Here is an 8,864-nt window from a genome sequence, read left to right on the forward strand (position 1 = left end):
TTTTAGGCAATAATTATCACATTTTGGTCACTCGGTCTAGCGGTCCCGAGACCGCTTTCCGACTAGGGTCACTTTAGGGGTGTCACAGATAGTCTACGGGGGAGACTATATGATATTGGGAACATCTTGGTAGAATGGACTAAAATAGGGAAGTTCAATAGGACTATCTTGCAAGCATGAGTTTTGTAACAGCCCAACTTTGGGCCTAGTCGGAATAGTGGTTTCGGGACCACAAATCTCATGTAGAAAAATTTATTTTTCTTATATTTTTATGGTCTACAGTTTTATGCAATGATTTTGTGAAAATTTTGTTTGAAAATTTTGACGTTTGAGCACTCAATTTAGTAAAAAGAACTAAATTACAAAAAGTGCAAACTTGAGTTCTAGAAGCTAAAGGTGTCTAATTGTTATGAAATTTTAAATTGAAGATCCTTAGATGGTAATTAAAAAATGGACATGAAGTAAGAGAAATTTTAGTGTTTTAAGAAAAGGGCATTTTGATCATTTGGTAATTAAATGAATTAATAAGCAAATTAAAAGCCAATTTTTGCTCATCTTCTACCCTTGGCCGAAACTTACAAAAGGAAGACATAGTCAGGGTTTGTCAAGCTTCCTAGCTCGATTGTAAGTCCATTCTAGCCTCATTTTTAATGTTCTTTACATTTTTGAAGTCGTTGTAACTCGATCTACCTATTTCTAGCACTAATATGAGGTATGATTAAGGTTTAGGGTTTGACCTATGATAGATACTTGTGTATTTTAATGTCTAATGGTAGCAAATGCATGTTTGGTGTTAGATAAACAACTTTTGCTAAGTGATTTTCGGTAAAAATGTCAAAAAGGACCTATTTGTAAAAGTTATAAAATAAATAGTAAAAGTGTGATTGAGTGGAAAATGTGGGCTACTATAAGCATGTATATTCGACTAGGCTTGGGTAATGAAGAAATTGGATGAAAATCATTTTACGAGCCTAGGGACTAAATTGTAAATATGTGAAACATTATGGGTAAAAATTTAATTTTTCCATAATATGATTTTTGGATTGAATTGAACAATGTGTGTATTAAATAAGTTAAATTTGTTATTATAGATCAAGATAAACGAGGTTCGAACCTAGCTCGGGGGGGAAAACAAAGTGTTTGACGATTAGGTCCAATTTCACTATTTTTGTACCGAGGTAAGTTCGTATGTTTTAAATGCTTTAATATTGTATGAATTGTGATTGACTCTTTAGACGTATTTGACAAATTTTCGACAAGCGAGAATTCCCGGTTAAGCTTTAGGAATAGAATAGGATACGAGTGACATGTCACTAGGAACCCATATGTTCATGTAATCCGGGTGCTAGTCTTATACGTCCTACCAGTGGCTAGATATGCCGGCATATGTTGCAGATACCTGACAGCTTGTGTGAGCAACACTATGTAGCTACATCCTAACTGATAGCTTGTGTGAGCAGGCTCAAGAATAGCTCGAAACAAGCCTATATGTTTTATAAGATATGAGGTAGCTTTGGCTACATTTATGGAACTTATGTGCAAGATTTCCAAGTATCCGTTAACATTTCGAGTGTTCAATGAGAATGTCAAAGTTAAGAAAGACTATGGTTATGTTGCGAGTTGGTATAGGTATGTACGTAAAACTCATTCGTAATGAGTTCGATATGTGATGAACCCTTGGTAAGGTTGTGATTGAGTAAGTTATGACTATAAGATTTTAATGACATTCATGCCATATTTCATCATGTTAATTGTATGATTAATGTGTGGTTATAATGCTTATTATTTTCATAGGAACTTATTAAGATTTATAGCTTACTCCCCTTCCTTTCCCCTGTCTTATGGCGTCACCAAGCTAACTCGGGGATCAGAGACCATCGGAGAACCACTCACACTATCAACAATTATTTTGGTACCAATGAATTCAACATTTTGAGTTATGGCATGTATAGTGGACTTGGTTTTTTTGTTACGTGCCGTTATTGATTTGGCCAAATGTATTGGCTTATATTGAGTGAAAGTTCATTTTGTACAAGGCCATTTGAAATTGACTACTATTGGTATGATCAATTTATATAATGATGTTTTTTCATGGATGTGGAAATTTACTTGATTGATTTGATAAGTATGTGATGTTTGTGTATAATAGATGGTAGCATGTAGTTGACATGTGGATGTCTTGATTGTGGCTGATTTGGTTGAATGTAAATGCTTGAATTGGTGTTACGTTGTGCTGTGTAGGTATATGCATCAAAGGGTGGAAAAATGGCTTGGTAAATAGCCTTATTTTTGTCCACACGGGTAGACACACGGGCATGTGTCTAGGCCGTGTGTGACACACAGTTTGCACCACGAGCAGTGTTAGGCCATGTGTCCCTTGCACCTTAATTTTGAGAAACAGAATGCTCAAAATTGAGCACACGGGCAGAGACAAGGGCGTGTGTCTCAGCCGTGTGGATGACATGGCCTCAAGCACGGGGGTGTGTCCTGGGCGTGTGAAGTCTGCACCTATTTTATGAAAATTCATAATTTTTAAATCGACCACACAGCTTAGTACACGGGCGTGTGACTTGGCCATGTGTCTTTAATTTGTTCTTGGGTGACAAACAGAAAGTTACACGGGGTTGGGACACGAGCGTGTGTAACCACATGACCTGCCTACACGGGCGTGTCCCATATCCACATGGGCGTGTGACCCTCGTTTAGAGAAAAACTTTCTAAGTGTTGTAAAATTTTCTAAAGTTCTCGATTTGGTCCCGAACCACTTCCAAAGCATGTTTTGGGCCTCATAGGCTCGTATTAGGGACTTCATGAGTATTTGCAAAAAGTTTTAATTTGGATGAAAATTCATGACTCGGAAATGTATGTTTGCTTGTGTTTAAGTCTGATAATGCCTTGTATCCTATTCCGGCGTCGAATATGGGTAAGGGGTGATACAAGTTTACTAAAGAAGAGCGGTGTGTATAAATCTGCCAAATCTCATATTTGAATCTGTAAGGGAAGATGGTATAATGGGTCTTCCATGAGGGAGAGGATCTATACCCGGGTTTAAGTCAAAATAGTTAATCGTCGGGGTGATATGGTAATTAGATGTTCAGTTTAGTGCAGAATGGACGGATCAGGGTAAGGATCCAGCAATGAAGCGGGATAGGATCAAACTCCAGAAGTAATTTCTATTTGGAAGAGCATGCTTCTAAATAAATCAATGGGTAAGGCAACCAACGGTGAAAATCAGGAAAAACAAGGCGTCGACCACTCCAGAAAATCTGTGGAGTTCCTAACTACACACAAGGAGTTGAAATTTTGTGCCTTTATTCTTTCTCCCTAAAAATATAAAGTGTCACAATGCATAGTTGCTTAGAATCTCACTAGATTCATTCTGAACTTACGATTATGTTGCTTTGTATGCAAGAGCAAGGATCGTCGAGACCTTTAGTGAAGGGACAAGCGAGACTCTACCAGATTTATGCATTAAGTGTCGATGTTATTTTATGCGTATAGAAGGACACCCTTAGAGGTTACATTTCTGCGGTTGAATAAGTGTATTTATGTCGTATTTAAGTTTCAAGTCTTAGTAAGTGTACATGCACGAGCCTAGTAAGGCAAAATAATTGTAAAATCCTTATTGCTTGTATAATAGAGAACTTATTAAAGTTAAAATCTAAAGCACGTTGTTATTTAACAAATTAGTACGAAGGTGTATGTCTAAACATGGGTTTAAAATCATGGCATTATCGATAAATAAATCAAGTTAGAAAGGTTGTTAAGTAATACATTTTAATTGTGACATTCGATACCCAAACCCAACGATCAGGTAGGGTATAGGGAGTTACAATTTCCATTGTTTGAATTGATTAACCAATGGCCTTTGCGTATTGGCCAATTTGTGATTGGTGAGGTATGTATTGTGAATTTCCCATTAGTTCTTCCTAAGCTTTATGTTTAACCCGTCATTGTCTTTACATGTAGGTTATCTTGATTTTTGAGGCTCAATTCATTTGTGGTTCATCACTTCACACAATTGCTATTTTGCAGGAGTAAAAATTTTACGCATTTGTATAATTTGGCTTATAGTAGCGTGTACTAATGGTGCCTTGTAACGCCCCGTACCCGAGACCATTGCCGGAGTCGAACACGATGTGTTAATAGACTTAATTCATTACTTAAACAGCTCATACAATTCATTTTAAAATTTCCAGACAAGCTGGCTAACTGCCTCACAGTCGCTTTAAAAATCATATCTTGAGTTCCGAAACTCGAAATCCAATTCCGTAAATTTTTCCTGAAACTAGACTCATATATCTATTTACTAATTTCTTTCTAGAATTTTTGGTCAGGCCAATTAGTACAGTTTATTAGTTAAAGTCTCCCCTATTTCAGGGTTCGACTACTCTGACCTCTGTGTATTACGAATCAGATATATCCCTCTACAGAGCTTCAATTACTATGCCGTTTGTCTCTAATAAAACTAGACTCAATAAGGAATCTGTACATATAAATCATGACTTCTAATTATCTTTGTAAAATTTATGGTGAATTTACAAAGTCAGAACAGGGGATCCAGAAATTGCTCTGGCCCTGTTTCACAAAAATTTAAACATCTCATAAAATATAACTCATATACCTGTTTTGTTCCATCCATATGAAAATAGACTCATAATTATTCAATTCCATATATTATTCATCATCTAATTGTATCTCTACTATTTTTAGTGATTTTTCAAACTCACGTCACTGGTGCTGTCTGAATCTATTTTATGGTAAATTTTACCTATTTCATGGTTTCCATGGATTAGCTAGCAATTTAGCATACATAACACCAAATATGATCATGATTAGCCATTCCCATAGCTAATCATTACCAAGCATTTCCATACCACTCAATAACCATATCATAAGACCATATATACAAAATGATTATAATGCTATACATGCCATACTCAAAATATACAAGCCATTATGCCAAGATGGTATACGGATAGTGTGAGAGAGCCTCCGACCGTTCCTAATTTCTGAGCTGGCTTGTCAAAACTACAAGGAATGAAAAGGAGGGAGTAAGCATAAATGCTTAATAAGTTCACATGCAAATAGCAAGTAACATAACCATATAAGCAAACATAAAACATCATTTGCATAATCATCACCAAGACATTCATATCACATTTTCATTTATCATCTTACCATATTGTTGTTATATCGATTTTTCAACCCGAGGGTTAAGTACATACCTGTTCAAAGTATCCATTTCACAACACTTACCAATACGTCCCTTTCATCTTGAGTATTCCTCCATTTCAGTAGAACTTTACCCGTTGAACACATCGGAATATAATTCGGATACATGGAAAGTTTGCACATAAGTGCCACATATGTAGCCAAGCTACCATGTAACCCGCCCATAAGTGAACTCGGACTCAACTCAACGAGCTCGGGCGTTCGCATCCATAAGTGAACTCAGACTCAACTCAACGAGCTCGGATGCCTAGTTACATCTCTCGAACTCGGACTCAACTCAACGAGTTCAAACATTCGCATCCATAAGTGAACTCGGACTTAACTCAACGAGTTCGGATGCTCAACCATCCTAGTGACATGTCACTTGTATCCTAATCTATTCCTAAGGTTCAAACGGGATTTTTTCCTCGATCTCACATCTTTGCCGTCTTCCACGGAATATCGGAACCGATACTCGGTGATAGTTCATACTCATCAAGTAATTCACATAATTACATATTATTCAACAATAACCACAAAACATAACATTTCATGATAATAATAAGCATCATATCATATAAACAACATTAAATTCCTTAAAACAACAATTATGTTACTACATTTACACATGAACTTACCTCGTATGCGAAAATGGCTACTTTTACCATTTCGTCCACAACTTGGTATTTTCCCCATTTTAGCCCGAATTTCAGTTTTCCTTGCTCTATCATTTAAAATATAGTCTAATTAGGACTCACATTATTCAAATTGACCCAAAATCATATTTTGGAAAAATTACAATTTTGCCCCTAAACTTTTGCATATTTACACTTTTGCCCCTAGGCTCGGGAATTAAACTTTATTCCTTATTCTTATGTTTTATAACATGCTGATCATTTTCCCTTCTATGGCAACATCAAATTCTCACTCTAACATGTACTTATGACTATTAGGTATTTTTACCGATTAAGCCCTTTTGCTCGTTTTCACTTAAAACCGAGTAGCACAAGTTGTCTAACATAATTTAAAACCTCATATTCTATCATAAAACACCAAAATACACAAATTTCACCTATGGGTATTTTTCCAAATATGAACTCTAGGTTGAATTATTGCTAGCATAAGCTTAATTGAGCTACCAGGACTCCAAAAACGTAAAAATCATTAAAAACGGGGCTTGGAATCACTTACTATGGAGCTTGGAAGCTTGAAACAAACCCTAGCTATGGAGAACCCTTAAAATTTTGGCCTAATGAAGAAGATGGACAAAAATTGGCTTTTAAATTTGTTTTTAATTTATTTTAATAACTAAATAACCAAAATACCCTTACTACTAAACTTTCCAAAAATTCCTTCCATGTACTAATTTTGTCCATGAACTTAAAATTGGTCAAATTGCTATTTAAGACCTCCTCATTAATATTCCAAAACAATTTCATACTAAAAACTTCTAGAATGCAAGTTTTGCAACTTATTCGATTTAGTCCCTACTTTCAATTTAAGCACTTTAGGCATAGAATTTCATCACGAAATTTTCACACAATCATGAAATCATATCATAGACCTTAAAATAATCACAAAATAATTATTTCTATCTCGGATTTTGTGGTCACGAAACCACTATTCCGACTAGGCCCAAAATCAGGATATTACATGCCTATTTAGTATACACATATGTTAGTTTCATATTTCTTAAGGTTTGAGAACAATGTTGCTTTTGTTTTCATTTTGAAATATTATTTGGTTAGCCATGAGCCTTGAATGATTTTGTATGTATGTAATAGCTCATTTTCCAATGTGTTGGAAATAATGGTTTTGGGACCACAAATTTGCCAAATGAGTTTGTAAATATTATTATTTAATATTTATGAGTCAATTATAATATTATATTGGATTTTGGTTTAATAATTTTGCAAATTGAACGAACAATTAAGTTCAAGTGGTTGTTCCTAAAGTCTAGTGGTTTTGAAAATGAGGTTTCAGGACCTCATTTCCATAAACTGAGCCCGTAAATATTATTATTAAATATTTATATAGTTTTTATATAGGTAAATTGAAATTTGGTTCAGAAATTTTGGTGATTTAATAGTTAATTAAAGAAAAAGAACTAAATCGTAAGTCGCAAAAGTCGATTGCTATTAGTTTGAAAGAGTTAATTGATTATAAAAACATAAGTTTATGGTTTTTAATGGTAAATAAAAATAATTACTATATAGTGGACAGTTGTGAATGAAAATAATAATATATATGTTATTTTTATATTAAAATGTTAATTAATTTATAAAAAAAAAAAACATGACCATTTTTTCACCATTTTCCTCTTAAAAGCCGAGTTCTCCATTGTTGTAGAAGAAAGCTTTTGGCCAAGCTTCAAATCTCTTGCATGGTATGTGTTTTGAGTTCATTTTTAGTGATTTTTATGTTTTTGATATCATTATAGCTTAATATAGATAACTTAGGGACTAATTCATAAAACTGTTAAATGTTTTGAATTATGACATCGATGAATTTTTTATTTTTTTGAAGTTTAATGTTGTAAGCTTGGTTGTTAAATAGAAGTATTTTATAAAGTGATTTTGGTTAGCTTTAAGTTTAAGGACTAAATTGAAAAAAATAATAAATTTAGCACGAAATTATTGTGAAATTTCAATAATTATGAGTTGTATATGTATAAGTAAAAATTCAGCTAGCTTGGTCTTGGGCCTAATTGTGATAATTGTAAAAGTTTCGAGTTTAGGGACTAAATTGAAAAAAGGCAAAAGTTTAGGGCAAAAGTGTAACATATTAATTAAGTGTTATACATGTGAATTTAAGTGTTTTAAAGTATTTGAATTGATTAATTGAATGGAAAGATTATATTTAGATCTAGAATTGAATCAGTTGGTTGATAACCGCGGGGGAAAGGAAAAGTCGTCGAGTAATCATCGTTGAAGTGTTCGTAGCTATTGTGATTAGGTAAGTTCATAAATTGGTTATACTAATTAGTTTATGATTTTTTTGATTTAATATCTATTTATATATGTTGTGATTAAGTTCATTTACTTGTTAAATGGTAAGGGATGAAATGGACTAAGTTGTAATGTTAATTAAATTAAAGGTTATGTTTGAAAACGGGAAACTACATGGATGAATTCTTGTGATGAAATAATATGTATATGACTAAATGATATAGATATGAAACACGGCTCGTATGAACCTCGTGAATGCTTAGGATAGAAATAACATGTCATTAAGGTTATTACAGTTTCGGGTGTTGGTCTTGGATGTCATACTGATGGCTAAGGGCCTGGATTTGTTGCAGATTCTCGACAGCTCATGTGAGCAACATCGCGTAGCCTAACTGTAACACCCCGAACCCGAAACCGACACCGGAGTCGAACACGAGGTGTTAACTGACTTTAACCCCTTATAAAATTTATTTTCCAGACACTGCCCAATCTGTGTACTAGTCGTTTTAAAAATCATATCTTGAGTTTCGTAACTCGAAAATCAGTTTTGTAATTTTTCCCAGAAACTAGACTCATGTGCCCATCTATGTATTTTTTCTAGAATTTTTGGTCAGGCCAATTAGTACAGTTTATTAGTCAAAGTCTCCCATGTTGCAGGGGTCGACTACACTGACCTTTGCCCATTACGACTTGGATATCTCC

The sequence above is a fragment of the Gossypium hirsutum genome, chromosome A12 (genome assembly GCF_007990345.1).
Source record: "Gossypium hirsutum isolate 1008001.06 chromosome A12, Gossypium_hirsutum_v2.1, whole genome shotgun sequence".
Lineage (NCBI taxonomy): Eukaryota > Viridiplantae > Streptophyta > Magnoliopsida > Malvales > Malvaceae > Gossypium > Gossypium hirsutum.